Source organism: Chinchilla lanigera, unplaced genomic scaffold (assembly GCF_000276665.1).
Source record: "Chinchilla lanigera isolate Chin_1 unplaced genomic scaffold, ChiLan1.0 scaffold00017, whole genome shotgun sequence".
In the NCBI taxonomy this organism is placed as follows: Eukaryota; Metazoa; Chordata; class Mammalia; order Rodentia; family Chinchillidae; genus Chinchilla; species Chinchilla lanigera.
This window is the reverse complement of record NW_004955418.1, coordinates 17,880,691-17,896,854: the sequence shown is the minus strand read 5'-3', so window position 1 is coordinate 17,896,854 and position 16,164 is coordinate 17,880,691. Positions and strand designations below refer to the sequence as shown.

At 37.8% G+C, this 16,164-nt stretch overlaps 1 protein-coding gene and 1 long non-coding RNA gene across 9 annotated transcripts in view; one reads left to right on the top strand and one right to left on the bottom strand.

The window, feature by feature from the left end:
• The window catches only part of Kiaa0825 (KIAA0825 ortholog), a 384,762-nt gene that overhangs the window by 306,548 nt on the left and 62,050 nt on the right, over positions 1–16,164 (bottom strand). The gene's annotated exons all lie outside the window — the stretch shown is intronic.
• On the top strand, positions 1,738–4,765 carry LOC106148251. Its single transcript, XR_001233524.1, has 3 exons — positions 1,738–2,001; positions 3,783–3,920; positions 4,578–4,765. It is a non-coding gene; the product is annotated as an uncharacterized LOC106148251 (long non-coding RNA).

Here is a 16,164-nt window from a genome sequence, read left to right as displayed (position 1 = left end):
ACAGCGAGGAGAACACGGAGGCTCAGAGAAGGCAAATTACTCACCATCGAATTACAAAGTGAATGAACCCACTGAGAAAACTAGCAATGACATTTTAATTGAACAACAAATTATGGGGGTCAGGAGTTGATTTCAACGAACCTTTTGAATCAGTAAGGTGTCTTTTAGAATAATATGAACATCTTTTAGTCCAAAAGACCCAATGTATGTTTCCATGTAATTATTTACACAAACACCTTTCTAATACCAAGATCTACTGACAATAATAGAAAAGTTTTGTACAGGTTTACTATGTAGCAAGTACTGTTATAAGTACTTATAAACACATTCACACTAATTCTCTAAGCTTCACGAGGAAAGCACTAACACGACCATTTACCTCGAAGCCATGAAGAAGTTATCTAACTGGTGCAAGGCTACAAAACTCACAAGCAACAGCCAAGATCCAAATGATGGCCAGCTGACCACATATTCCATGTTCTCAGCAAATGTGATATACTGGTGTGAGTCCAACCCAAGCTGTTTCAGAATCGCCTGGAGAGTTGTTGACACAGAGTGTCAGGCCCTCTCCCAAAGCTTCTGATTCTTTGAGTCTGGGATGGAGCCTGAGAGTTTGTGTTTCTAACTTATTCCAGGAGAAGCCGCACTCTGAAAGCGGTCGCTCTATGACTTCTCTATTAATTCTTGGTATTGCCACCAAGCCATTCCGTCCTCCATTTGTATGGCTTCACCTCAGCACAAACTCTCAGAAAGTTCACACTTGGATTTCTGGGGAGGGAGGGAATGCTTTTCTAGGCAGCTTCCTTATGTCCTTCTTCCTGTTCAGGGAATACATCCATGGGCAAATTCTATTTGTTAAACATTGCCTTCAGGTTACTCTTTTGCTCAAAAGTTAACAACGCCATACGTAATTTAAGCATCAAAGTCTGGCTTTCCAGACTCCGGTGAACTGTTCCTCAGCTATTACATCATTCATTCCGTTGTTCCTTTATTCGGCACCTTAGTTTTTGTACCCAGCGCTCCCTCCCTTTCTTCTAAGAAGCTTGTCCCTTGGCCAGCCGAAGCCTTCCCTGAGGCTTTCTCAGCTGAGGATGCAACAAGCTGTCAGGATGTGGGCAGGAAGATGCTAGGAGAAACTGCTCTGAGAAAAAAGTCATCATCACATGGAGAGAAATCGAGACAGGAAAAGATGAAATACAGGCAGAAAGCAAAGTTCCTGCTGCTCAGGCCTCCAGAACCCTGTCCTTCTGGAAGCTTAACTACATTCTTCTTTTAGTAAATGTTCTCTTTTTTTGAGTAAATATCAGAGAAGAACAAAGGTGTCACTTGCAGGTTTACAGCCCCGGCTAATTAGCCTTCGCCAACTATTTGTTGAAAAGTCCTATGTGCCAGTCACGTTTTCTTCACCGTCCCCAACGAGCCACAGTAACCTCTACTGCGGGTGCTGTCTGAACTGAAAGGAAACCTTTTTCCTTTCCCTTCTGCCATGCAAGCTCTTCTTGGGCCAAACTCAGGTTCCCCCTCACGCTGCTCTGTGGCTTATTCTTTTTTACCTCTAGCTCTAAGGGCTTGATGACACCACACAAAATCAGGATTTAAACTGATTTCAAACTTCAGGGGAAAAGTGGCCTGGGGAAAGTAGTTTTCTGAAATGAAATATCATTGGTTGATCCAGGGGTAGTGGGGCTCGGGTGGTACAGTGGGATTGGGTTACAGAATGTGACCCCAAGTGAACTCTCGGGCTTAGGTGATAACGTGAGAGAAGCCAGAAGACCTGAGAAACAAGGCTCATGTTTTCTTTCTGCCTGTGTTTTCCAAATAAACCTTCCATTCTGTGCACATTTCTCACTTTGGAGTTCTATTTCAGAGCTAACACTTCTCCCTGTACTGCAGAACACCACCAGGAAACGAGCACTGTGGTTCATCTCTGCCTGCTTTCTGCTTCTCTAGCTCCTGCTCATCCTGGAGCCAATATGGTTTCACTGCATCTTGATCACCCTGGTGAGAAGTCAGGAGGGACCCCTACCTGGCAGAAGCACTTTCTTCCCTGAATGTTCCAACTGCTTGTCTGTATAACTTCTAACAGCTTTTCACATATTTCTATTTTATTTCTTGATCTACATAGGAGGCAAAGATCTTTTTTTGGGTGGGAAAGCCCATTAATCTTGCCATAATATTTTTTAAATAGTAGGAGCTCAATTAATAAGTTGATTAGTTGGCTATCAATATAGACTATTATATCTCAAGATACTGATTTATTTTAAGAAGATGGCTTTGTTAAAAAATAGTCATTGAACTCCTGGTATGTGTTAGGCAGTGGATTGGGTGCCACAGAAATAAATAATTCCTGCCCTTGAGGTGCTTAGAGTCCATATGGGGAAGCAGGCCCCTAATTAGATATTTTAATAGAATATTCTCAGAGCCTTGGGAAAGGCATATGGAGGTGCAGTGGGAGTACAGATTAAGGGCTCTGGCTTACAGAAAACGTCCTAGAAGAAATGACACACGAGCGGTCAGAAAGGATCAATGGGAATTAGGCAAAGAAGCGGGGAAGAGGAGAGGAGGTAGCACAAATCACATCACCAGCAGGGCTTTCTGTCTGTTCAGTGTTTTACTGGAGTAAAAAGCATGGGGTGAGGCTGAGGAAGGCAGGTGCAGGGTCGGGACAGGCTGGCTTTGTAACGCCCAGCTGCTGGGCCCTGTCCTGACGGAGATGAGGAGCAGTTGGGAAGGGCTTGCAGCAGGCCGTAAAGTGTGCTTGGCAGATGTCGTAGAGGAAAACAAAGTGTAAGGAAGCCAATTAAAAAGCAAAGCCAAATGATTTGAAAAGCCCAAGTAAAAAGACCTAAATTCGCCCTCAGTGGCAGAAATGGAGAGGAGCAGATAGATTGGGAAATATTTAGATGGGGAGACAAAGTGACAAATCTGGGTGATTGTTTTGATGGTACGGGGTGGGGCAGGAGGAGAAAGTGAGCAACAGTTGTACCAGGCGATTATTAGTGCCACTAACTTAGACAGGGGACAGAAGCAGGGCTCAGGGGATGGTGAGACGTCCTGGCCACCCCTGCTGTGTTTGGAGTGCCTGTGGACCACCTGACAGAGCAAATGAGAAGGATTTTTAGCTCTGGAGGTACGCGGCTAGCAGGAGATGTAGAGCTGAACTAGACCCGGCAAGTCATTCACACACAGCAGAGGCCAGAAGCATAAGGATAAGCAAAGAGGATCTCTGGATACATTTACTGTTTTTAATTTAGTCTTATTTCACTGCTAGTGTTTATTTTTAAATTCCAGGAAATATTATATAAAGTACTTTAAACATAAAATGAAGTGTTGATCGTGCAAATGATTTTAAAGAATAACACATATTCAGCCCTTAGTCATATACGGGTGTTTAGAAACATCCCATTATTATCTGACAGCAAATCACCTTGTCAATACAATGCTATACACACATCCCGATATGTATACAGTACATATTTAACACATATGCACATGCTTTACTTAAATATAACAAAGTGGTTTATGCCAGCTACTATGTATAAGATCTGTACTAATACTTAAATACTATGAGCAAAGTTTTGTTGTAATATCTATCTTCTAGATTAAATGAGGGGACACTCAGAAGGAAGGTAATCAATCTATCTTCGGGCTCCTAGCTGCTAAGTGGCAAAGCTGGAAGGCAAAGCCAAGTGTGTCAGTCTCCAAAGCCCCAGGACCTTCAGGACACTGAGCAGTCAGTGCTGCTCTGTCACTACCATCGCTTACCCAGGCCTCCTTTGCAGCCCAGGGCGGTTGTCAAGACAGCAATAGCCTTGAGGATCCAGAAGGAGGCAGGCGTGCACAGGGATTTCAATACTCACTTTACAAATCACAGTGAATGACTGGATGTCTAATGAACACACGCATTTGTAGTTAAGATGGTAGGTATATTTGTTTTGGAGGGCAATTACTTTTCTAACTAAGCACTGTTATCTTTATTTAAGACATATAAACAGGTTATATATAGTATTATACTGACAAGGTGACTTGCTGTCATATATGAATATGTTCTCAAAAGTTAAACTAGCTCCTTCCCTCACCCAGGAATATCACTTCTAGAAATAAAACTTTCAAGGAAAAGAAATGGGAAAATCTTAATGTCTACCAATGGAGTTTGTCAATTAAATGATTGAATAATGATATAATACCTTGAGAAAGATTTATCTTCCTACTTCCTATAATCTTTTAGTTTTCTCTGTATTTGTAATTTGGGTTTCTCATATAAGATAAATTATGTGATATTTAAACTGTGAGTGTGATTTATTTCACTTAACATTACGATTTCAGGATGCATCCATTTTCCTACAAATGACTCTTATTGAAAAGAAAATTTCTATTCAACAGCGTATGAGCAGAAGCTGTCACGCTGGAGGTTGGAACTGGAAGGAAGAGAATATAAAGACTGATTTTTTCTTTTATATATATTTAATATTTTAATTTTATAATGAAAATTTACTACTCTAGTAATTTATTTAAAGTAATAAAAACATTCCTTTAAAAGGCAGTTTTAGTGAATCATTTTGTTCACTTTATTTCAGATTTTAAATACCTGACATGCTGAAATCTACAAGTGCGCTCAAGAAGAAATTGGAGCTTCATAAAGTTTATGAAATGTATAACTTGGTATATAACTTTCCATGTTTAATGATAAAGGCAATCTGTATTTCTCATTCTTCCCACCCCCACAGTGTAAATCTTGGCCCTCTTCACATAATCTCCTAGCTGATAAATGAATGCATTCTCTCTAACATTCCTACAACAGCCTAAACAATCTTGATTTTTATCATCTCTTTCCCTTGCTGAGGAAACACATTCAAGATGTTCCCAAAGCTTTAATTTTACCAATTTATATTATTTCTGAAACAAACAGAAACAAGCCTGGGCTCCAGAAAGGCTGCTGGCATATGTTTTGGAAGCACAGCCATCTCCTCCCATTCTGTCTCTGAGGAGCATACAGTATATGAGTTGTTCTCTTCTTTCATTGGGAAGGCATCTGACGAGATCCCACTCCCTACAAATCAGAGGGCATCTTTCTCTGTGGACTTACAGATTTACAGTTCTTCACAGGAACCTCTTCTTTCTGCTCTAGCTCTTCCCATAGCATTCACACTATCCCACTCTCTGACACTACCACTCCAGCTTCTATGCATCTCCCTTCCCTCTTGTTATCCTTAAAGAACACTCAAGAACATCTCACATTTGTCCTAAGGACTCAGAAGCAAGTGCTGCCACTTGGTAAGCAAACACAGTGCTCTATCAAAGAAGGAAGAACCCACTGTTTATTTTTCAAACTTTGGTATCTTCTTGAAAGCTAAGCAGGGTACCCAGAGCCGGACTTCCGTACTGTTTTTGTGGTGCTGGAGATCAAACCCAGGGCCTCACAGATGCTAGGTAGCCACTGTACCACTGGGCGACACCATCAACCCTTTCACCTTTTGCTCAGAGTGGCATGGCACTATAAGAACACGAAGCTGAAGATACCTCTGCCATCCTGTGTGTCAAGGAAAATGGTCACAGGAATGTACCCGAAATTCAAAGGCACCTACTGGAGAAAGAGCCTCATTACATTAGCTTGTAAATCTCTATACCTTCAGCAAAGCACATAAACAGAACATTATCAGAGGCCTGAAATATCCTAAGTAAATCTGAGTGTAGCTCAGTGGTAGAGCACACGCCTATCATGTGGCAAGCCTGTGGATTTGATATCCAGCACTACACACACACACACACACACACACACACACACACACACAGAGTACCATAAATAATTCATTGACAGAATTATATTTATCCAAGATTTTTGCTTGTAAGTAACAAAAAAAGTAAATAATGGAAGCAACAGAGTCTTGTATCAGATGGGGGAGGAGACAAGGGACAGCGTACTGCAATGTACACTGTAAATCCCCTCTCTTCAGTCACCATCTGAGTCTTCTCTCACTCACAGGAAGCAAGAGGATCCGAAAGAAGCTATTTAAACTGGGCTTGGTTGTGCAGTTTTGTAATTCCAGTGCTCTGGGAAGCTAAGGCAGGAAGATAGCAAATTCAAGCCCAGCCTAGACAACTTAGTGAGACTCTAGTCCAATAAATTAATTAATTAATTAAATTAAAAAGGGCTGGGGATGTGGCATAGTGAGGTCTTATGTTCAATCCCAGTACTGGGGGCGGGGGCATCCATTTATAGATTTATAGCTTTTTGTGTTTACAAAGATTTCTAGATTTGCCAAGATGAAAGGGACCTGCATGCTTGGAATTCACTTGGACGCTAGAAGGCCCCAGAGGGCTTATGATAAGTTGGGGACACAGCCTGTGCTCTTGTGTCTTCATCCCAAAGCAGTGTGAGTGATCCCAAATCGGTATTAGATGACTAATCTTATTTTTATGAGTGATCCAATATGAAAGCTAGATTTGATCTTAGTATGTGTAAATCTTCACTGTTGTTTAAAAAGTATAAATCTGTTCTTTCTGGAAAAGTATATAAATCATTATTAACAAAGGCTGCTTTATTATAAATCCCTTATATTTATTACAAATAAAATTTGAGAAATAGGATTATGCCCGTGTGATACTTTAAGAAGTCAATCTCTATATACATCTCTTTATTTCATGGAGATATCAATTTAAAGGCCTATTTCCAAGATCAAATCAAAATTACTGCATAAATAACTAAGCATAAAATGTTAGCTCCAACATATCATCAATAAAGATTAGATTTTTCAAGCTGTGAAAAGAAACATAACCATGCAATTCTTATCTGATGACTGTGAAAGTGAATTACTGAAATTCTTTTTAAAATTGGTATAAAGATGACCACATCCATCTTCTTTTCAATGTAAAAAACAGGGGAGCTGGGTGATACGGTTCAGTGTGGAAACCTCAGGTTCAACCTCAGAGAATTGCAAAAAACCCAACAAGAAAACAGGGCAAGTGAGAAAAAACAAGGAAAGAAGAGTAAACTTTAATAAGGACTTCAGGTTCTTAGAGGAAAAAATCAAATTAATAACAGACACACTACATGCACAGGATATGTTCTAAAGAATAACAGATTAACAGAAAATTCTAATGTTTACACAAGTTAAGATTTCAGCACTGAAACTTTTGCTGTGATACCGAGTAATTCAACCATGTGACGTTTAATATTACTGAGGAGGGGTGAAAATTACAGTTAGCCATCAGCAATCAATTTGTTGATTCTATTGTCCCCAGGTAGCATTTGCGATCAGTGGGAAAATACTCCTTATGCTCTAACTACAACTGCACACTTCATAACCTGCTAATTAGCACTTAATCTTCCCTTTGCTCAGGGAATAATGATTATTACCTTCACCTCATACAACAAAGGGCTACTTTTAGCAATCAATTTTTTAAAATTGGCTAATGATCCATACACAATACCCATCCCCCCACGAGGGCCTTACATAGTCCATCCGGATAGATACTGCTAACCACTATGATTTTTCAAGGCCTGTTAGAGATAGTTAATTTTAATGCTAATATACATGCAAGATAGCCACTTTGATTACTTCAAGAGTAATGAAACTTTGAACATTTTGACCTGTGATATAAAAATTTCAATCCTAAAAGTTTGTGACTTGGATACTAAATGATTCAGGTTTCATTTAAAATATTTAACATGAGAGGATAAAGATGGGATTTTCATTTCTATCAAGTAGATGTTAGGAGGCAAAACACAAGCATTGCAGGCTAAATTCTTTTACTGCTATAATTTCTATAATTCAAATATTGGATATCATAAGGCCATTTTCCCTTGGTATCGGAATAAATTACAAAAGGTGAAAGTTGGCTTCTAAGTTTTGTCCATTGCTTTCAATAGTGGATCCTATTCTGGAGAAAAAAAATAATCTATCAAAATAATCTTTTTTCTTTACTTACACATGAGACATGTAAAGTGTTAAATGTCACTTTATTTTTACTGAGTCATGCACATGTCGTCATGGGAATTGGTAATAAAGTGAGTCTTCTATCTTTGGATAAATGTATATATGAAGGGCAGAACTCGTCTAGCCTCTAAACCTGAAAACTTTTACACTTCATTTAGTAAAGCCAATACAAACTTAAAATAAAGTACATATTTATGTAAAGTGCATTGTGATGAAAGACCCAAAAGCTAGACCTTCTGGATGATCATAACGAATAGTATACATAGAATTTGTGGGTGCATGCACATTATCATACAGTAATTAATATCACACACAGTAACAAAATGCCAAGTAAATTAAAATTGTGTAAAGTCAAAAATGAAGCCAAAATACTCTGTAGTCTCAACAGGAGTAAAATAAAAATTATCAAAATTCCCAAATTTTTATTTCTAATTAAAGTTATTTTGCAAAATAGTGACAGACTATCTTTAAAAAGAAAAACTTGGCCAAAATAATTTAAGTAAATGAAACAAAAATAACTGTTGCAATGGTTGCTAAAGGATGGAGGATATAGTTCAGTGTTAGAACATTTGCCTGGCATGTGCAAGGCTCTGGGTTCAATCACCAAATTTAAAAAAATGAAAAATTTACACCAAATCCTTAGACATAATTTTTTTAAAACACAGGATACAAATCTTCACTCAGTGACCCAATAAAAGATTTTCCAAATTTTATTTGTGATTTGTTAATCCAACAAAGGGTTCAAAACAGTCACACATTTGAGAAAAATGAAGGAGAAACCTAACTTTAATGCTTATCACACAAATAAAAACAGAATAAAACAAAATTCTGAAATCAGAATTAGGTTTGTGTTAAATCAGATAGGAAGTAGTGTAGTAAAAACAAAGACAACTCAGCAATTGTGAATGTGAAAATTTTAAGAAGCAAAATTCCAAAATAGGGCATGAAGAAATGCTTGCATAAATTCTGTATCAATAACATGTTCCTCTGGTCTTGGTCTCACTCAGTTTTAAGTGATTCCATAACTATTATAATCTTGTGTTTATGATAGCATTCATCTACTTGGTCTCTCCTGAAGACAGTGGACTTACAAGGAAGGCTGTTCTTTCTTTTGCCGTTACTGACAATATGCTTAGTTTTATAGGCACAAGTCACAGAGCAACCAATTTTTATGTATCAATATGGTGTGTGTGTATGGTTTGTTTTTTTTTTTTCACTAAAAGCATGTTTTAAATAATTATTACTGCTGGATATAATCACTGATTTCCTAAAGCTGCAGAAAGCAACTTAATATTTCTGTATAGCAGCTGTAATAAACAATATTGCACAGAACTAAATTATTACAAACAGTGCCAGCAGTTTTCTATACACAGTACTTAAGATAATTATAAAAAATCATCTTCATTACTGTGTGCTAGCATTTTTTTAACAGTTTAATTTGGATAGGTTACAAAATACATTCAGATCACACAGATATAATTACTGTAGACCCAAGAAGCTATAAAATGTCCCCAAACAAATCCCTTTGACCCTGTTAATGTCTGCTCCTTGTTAATCTAAAGCAAACATTGTTTATACTGTGCATTTGTTGTAGAATATGAAAAAAAGAAGGGAGGGGGTGCTTAAGGAAATCCCTTAACAGTTGTTATTGATTCCGGCATTTACCGACTGAGAGTTAAGCGCTGTTTACAAAACAGAACAGATGTAGATGCTGACAAAAAGGTAAACAATTGTTGCATGGCCTCCTGCCAGATTCTGAACCGATATATTAAACTCCAAGTGAAGCACATTTCCCCCATGGATTGCACTTATTGCCACTTCATTTCCTATGTGCTCCAGCTCTCTATTGCCGTGCCTGGCACTAAGCTATTTCCAGTTCCTTGCTGACCCCTGAGGCCTGGTGCTACCACACACAGCCATTAGAGAAGGGAATTGCATGTGTCTGACACGGCCTGAAACCAATTATTTGATATTTTCTTCAGAATGATGCCCAACTCTGTTGGGAATGAGCAATCATGAAATAATTTAGCTCCTGATTTAATTTTTTCCTGCACAAATTAGTTGTAGACTGAGCCGGCTATACACAGCTGCCTGTGACACAGCGCTGTCTTTTCAAGATGCTACTTGAAATGAAGCACGGGGGTCTGAACTGAATAGGTTGGGGAATCCTGCTTTAAGGAGGCATTGACAAGTTTATCAGATACACTGGTCACACGTACGCTTTGCTGATTGAAAATGACAGAACCTCACAGAAGTTCCAGGGCAGCAGAGAAAAAGCACAAGGATATAAGCTTAAAGGCATGTTTCATGGTTTTAAACACTTATCTGATTTCTGGTACCCATTCTGTGTCCCAGAAACCTTGGCATATGACTAAAATTTAACAAAATGTTAAAAGCAAACACATTGGTTCGTGGCTGAAAAATCTCCACTAAATCTCACATATAGTAACTGTTTTTATATATACACATACATGCCGCAGTAGATGTATTTTTCTGTAATTTTAATCTCTACAAGTACTTTTCCTAAAACTGTAAAGGACTAACGCTTACCTTCTGCTATCTCTAAGTCGCAGAAACAAGGAAACATTTGAGATGATCACTCAGCAATATTTATATATGTGTGTGTATATATATATATATACACACACACACACACACAAAGCTTGTATGAATTTGTGTGTGTCCAAATAACGCGGTGTTAAGGCCGACTGCTCAAGCAATAAAGAGAACACAACTCTCTTTAGAAAGACTGCCTGGAAGGAAAGTTCCAAGCAAATCTGTGCAGTAGTGCCTTGTCCATAAGTTCCAGCAAGAGTTTCTCTCATTTTTACACACTGATTTCACATCTGATTTTATCTAAAGTCTTAAAGGACCTGTGGTTGCTACATCTTCCTGTGTCTTTTTTCAGGGTCGAGGCTCCACGAACTAGTCCCACATACCATAACTTTAAACTTCATAGCTTTTGTGAGCATAACTAAGAAAAAGTACATGAAAAAATGCCCATTAAAAAATATATCCTCTTCAAATAACTGAAGGATTAGTGCTTTATTGCATGAACAAAAAAGAACATCACCAAGGCCAATTATACTTTCAGTACAGTTTGGAAAAAAAGAAAAGTTAGCAATGTAAAATGATTTTACAATATAGTTTTCTCTGACAATGACCATCATAAAATGTAGAAGAAATTGCTCTTCTTTTTAGGAGTGATTATCCCACAAACATAGGTGCCCACTCCAATAATTATCCTACAGTGTGCCTTTTGCTGATGGAAATTCTAACACTGAATTCAAACAAAATAATTTCTACCATGGAGAGCAAACAATCTAATACCATTTCTTTCTAAATTCCGCTAGTCTGTTTTATAAAATAGTAACTACCAGAACTTTATTGGCATGCTATAATTCCAAAGGCCTTATTAGATTCTCATCTCTGATTTAAATTTACTTGCTATCTTGGATACTTCTATTATTCTGCAATAAAAGGGATTAAACTAGTAATAGAGTAAGCTACACTTTTCCAAATAATAGACAAGGGCTATTTGTAATAGTCAATGTTGAATAGAAGTTGCAATAAGCAAACATTGATAGGTTTTGCTTTTGATTAGGCCTAAACAATCCACCCCATTTTAAATAACTTAATTTTCTTACATGCATAATTTTAGATTCTCACTTAGGAAAATTCATCAGTGTTTTGATAAGACTAGAAACAAATGAAAAATATATGTATAAGCAGAAAAAATAGACATTCAATTTTAAGAATGAGAGAAGAAAATAATTTCTGACTGGAAATCCACAATGATTTTTGAACATTTTACTCAAAGTTTTCTCATTTTCATTTCTGGTAGGTGAAGGACCAAGTGATTTAACTCTCAAAGCTACCGAAACTTTCTCCTTTATAAAGCCCTATGCAGAAGCTGGGCATGATGATACATGCCTGTAATCTCAGCACTCTGGGTGGCCAAAGCAGGAGAATCCCAAATTCTAACCCAGTCTGGCCAACTTAGTGTTCTAGCTAAAATCGGACTCAAAATTTAAAATGGGCAGAGGATGCAGCAAAGGGTCTGGGTTCAATTGTCACTATTCCCTCCGCAGAAAAAGAAAGAAAAAGTTCTACACAGAGATCAATCCATACTCAAAAAATGCCAGTTCTCAAAAAACAAAATTGCTTCCCATGTGTAAAAGACAGAAATTTCCCCAGTTAAAGTCTGAACGTTTGTGCTCCTCCCCAACCCCAACTGAAGTCCTGCTTGATCCCCAAAGTCACAGCATTGGGAGGTGGGGCATAGGGGAGCTGATTAGGTCACCAAGATGGAGCTCTTATGAGTACCATTAGCGTCCCTAGGAAAGAGAACCTGAAGGCACCCTGCCCCTGTGCCAGGGGAAGACACAGATCGCCATCTGTGAGCCAGAAGGTGAGTCTCATCAGACAGCTGGTCTGCTGACCCTTGATCAGAATTGCCAAATTCTATGCTGTGTAAATAAAAGTTTGTTGTTTAAGCCCCCAGAGTCCATGGTATTCTGGTTATAGCAGCCTGGCTATACTGAGACATTTTCTAAGGTAAAACCAGTAAGTAGAGATGTTAAATGACAACTACTTTTTGAGACAGAAGAAGTTTTATATCAAGTACTGAACATAAAACTGCTGGACAAAGATTTTCATATTTATACAGAAATAATTACAATGAAAATGTTATACTGTAGTACACACATTCCAAGTTTTCATAAGAATGATATGGTACAAGGACAATTACAAAAATTCTCTGTCTCCAGGTAAAAAAAAAACTTTCATTTTTAAAGGAATCTTATCAATGTTTCTTTGCTTTTCTTCGTAGTCCATGTGCTACTGAAGCAAGCACTGCTTTTCTTCTTAAACTCAAATTTATTATTTTAAAAAGTACTGGGTACTATCCAGGCACAGTAATGTATCCCTATAATTTCAGCTCTCGGAAGGTAGAGGAAGGAGCCCTGCTTTGAGTTCGAGGCCACTTTGGGTCACATAATGAGTTCAAAGGCAGCTGAACTATATAATGAGACTTTCTTTCCAAAAAAGACAAAAAAAAAAAAAAAAGACTGAATACTAATAACTGATTAATAACATAACAACCAAACATCACATAACTCACTTTCTAAGATCCTGAGAATAAACACAGCAACTGAACAATATTTAACACTTATTGGGAAAATGAACATATATAGGAATTTAGGGATTCATGACTTCTGAACATTTTTAAAGAAAACAACTGAGTTAAGCTACATTATTATGTTCATAAATTAAAATATAGACTGAAAGATAACTTTACTAGGATAAAGCAGAAGCCAGAAACATTTAAGGAAGGTTGCATAATTACTTAGCAACTTATTTCTCATAGGACATTAATTTCTGGCTAGCAACAACTGCATGCGTATGTGTCTGCACTCCTCACTCAGTATAGAATAGCTGCAAAATAAATTTGTCCCCTTTGAAATTAATTTTATTCCAAAATTCTTTCCAATGACTTTTTAAATAATTTTCATCCTGCTCTTAAAATGTCATTTATATTTGTAAACAGACATTTCCTTTTTCAAGTGTAAAAATTAAGTCCTTAAAGCCTGAGTATTTGGGGGCTACAGGGTGGCTCAGTGGTAGGGCACAGGCTTAGCACTTGCAAGGCCCTGGGTTCAAAGCCCAGCACCAAAATCAACACAAACAAACAAAACTCTCAGTATTTTAATCACTTTTCACTTTTAAAAAATGTCATGAAGGGCGGGGGATACAGCTCAGCAGCACAAGCACCTTCCTGGCAAGCATCAGGTCCCGAGTTTGATTCCCGGTACCAAAAAAATAAATTAATTAAAAATTTAAAAAGTTATTAAAAGGTTAATCAGGTATATATCAACGGAGCAGTGACCCCTTAAAAGAAACTAAAATAATGAGCCAGCTTTATCTTGCAGTCTTACTATCTGAATGTCACAACCAGAGGACACAGCAAGTGAAAGTCTTTCTGCCCTTCTGAGGAACTTAGGTGTTCCAAGGAGGCAGGAATCAGACAGATAACTGAACAGCAAATTTAGTGTTTGCTAATTCTCGCTATATGGAAGGAAAAATATTACTAAAATCAGTCTCATCTTTCTTTCTTTCTCACCAAATATACTTGTTGTTTATATGAGCGTTTTGATAACACTAGAAGCAAATTAAAAATATATGTGTAGGCAGAAAAAATATTCAATTTTAAGAATGCAAGAAGAAACTAATTTCTGACCAGAAATCCACAATGAATAGCTGGGTCAGAGAAGAGTGCCTGCAGCAGAAAGCAACATTTTAGGTAAAGATCCACCCACAAATGTATGCTACTGCACACCTCCCCGGGCACGCACATGCACCCTGCCCTCATCCCATACACAACCATTCCCCTCACGGGTTTTAAAGGTATAAGTCATTTTCAGAAATGACACAGCCCTTAGTAGGAAGACTCTAAACATGAGTACTGAGGGGAAAAAGTTCTTGCATTCAACTTTTCATTTGTTTTCTTAGGAGGCACTGAGAATACAGGAAGAAGTTTCTGTTTTGAGCTTAAACTTGATTTGTTAACTAAATGCTTTCATTTCCTCACCCATAAAAGAAGGGCTGGAAACGCAGCGCACTTTCTCGGTGGTGCTGCAGCAAAATCAAATCAGTGAAGTAAAAGTGTGGATGCATCTTAGAAATAGGACGCTAGCGAATGGCATTGTTAGTAATTAATGATAAAAAAGGTCTCAAACCCGGCAATAATTGGTTCAATTTCAGTTACTGAGTTACTTTTAGCTACCTATAGTTTAAAGCTTAAATGTAACCAGCTTACTCACATCTCTAGGAATAACATAAGATTCTCCACGGAGATGTAAAAAATTAACATTATCATTTCCCTTTTTATGTATTAATATGTGAAGCTTTGCATTTTCTCCCAAATCTTTTGCCAAATAGAAAATCCAATGATGTGGCTTTATACTGTGTTAGTGTCACAGTTCCAAAATTCAAGGTCGTTTAATTTTACACAGAGAAATAAATGTGTTACAATTCTAAAAAGTGTAACACCCAAAATTTAAGATCTCAAAAGTGGCTAACATGGGAATTACTGTTCAAATTCCAAAAGGCTTTTTTTGTCTTACAAATCAGTTCACCCAGCAAGAGCAAGTTAAGAGGACAGTCTTTGACCTAATGGGTTTGAGTATTAAGCAAGGTACTGCTTACCCATGGGGTATCCAAAAGCTGCATATCCACACTCGTTTCTGTGTCCATAAGGTAGGGATCAGGCCCAACTTCTCAGAAATGTTGCAAAAATCAAATGGTATTCTGGTGCATAAAATATTCACCATGGTGCATGGCAAACTAAAAGTACTTAACATACAGTATCTACTGTACTGATGGTTTTATATATGTATTCATAAACTGATATTTAGGAAAAATAGAGGTAATCTGCCTGTGACTTTTCAAAAGTCAAGAATCAGAATGGCTGGGAGTGACACTGAACACAGAAAACCCTATCCTAACTTCCATGGTGCATTTGCCCTATCCTGTCCCCGTTAAAGGAGCTGAAATAAATACTTCTCATTTTTACCCGTAACCTAGTACATCACTTTGCGGACATCACAGTGGAGAGATCAAGTGTATAAAAGGGAATCGGATTGAATGGCGAATGCCCGCCTGGGGAAAGGGTTATACCACTTCTCCTTTCCCGGCCGATGGCACAGTCATCCCCGCCAACTGAGAGGACAGAGGCACTTTGCATACGCCACATACAACACAGAACTGGTAAGCAGGAAAGCCTGTACGGTCAATCCTATCAAAACCCAGTCTACTTTGTGACTTTCTTTACATGCTAAAAAGATACACTAAATTTGCAAGACGTTAGCATGGTTTGTAAAATTCTTACCTACAGCCTGGTAGGACAGAGTCTCTCTTTTGTGTTTTACAAACCCTAATGCTGAGGCTTTCCTTTTGTACTTCTATATCAAGGGACTCGTATGAATGCAGAGACGCTTTTTGAAAAAAAGCACTGCATTGCTGCTGTCTACAGCCTTGTAGAAATGAGCTGGTTCTCCCTTGGGCAGAAACACACGTCAAGACTAAATCCCTACCTTGCCTGGTTTAAATATATGCCATGAAGAGACATATGGATTTCTTTGCAATCAACAATCTATAAGAAATGTATTTCTAATTCTTGTCTGTGATCTTAATTTTTAATTATCTTATAAGAATAAAAATTTTTAAA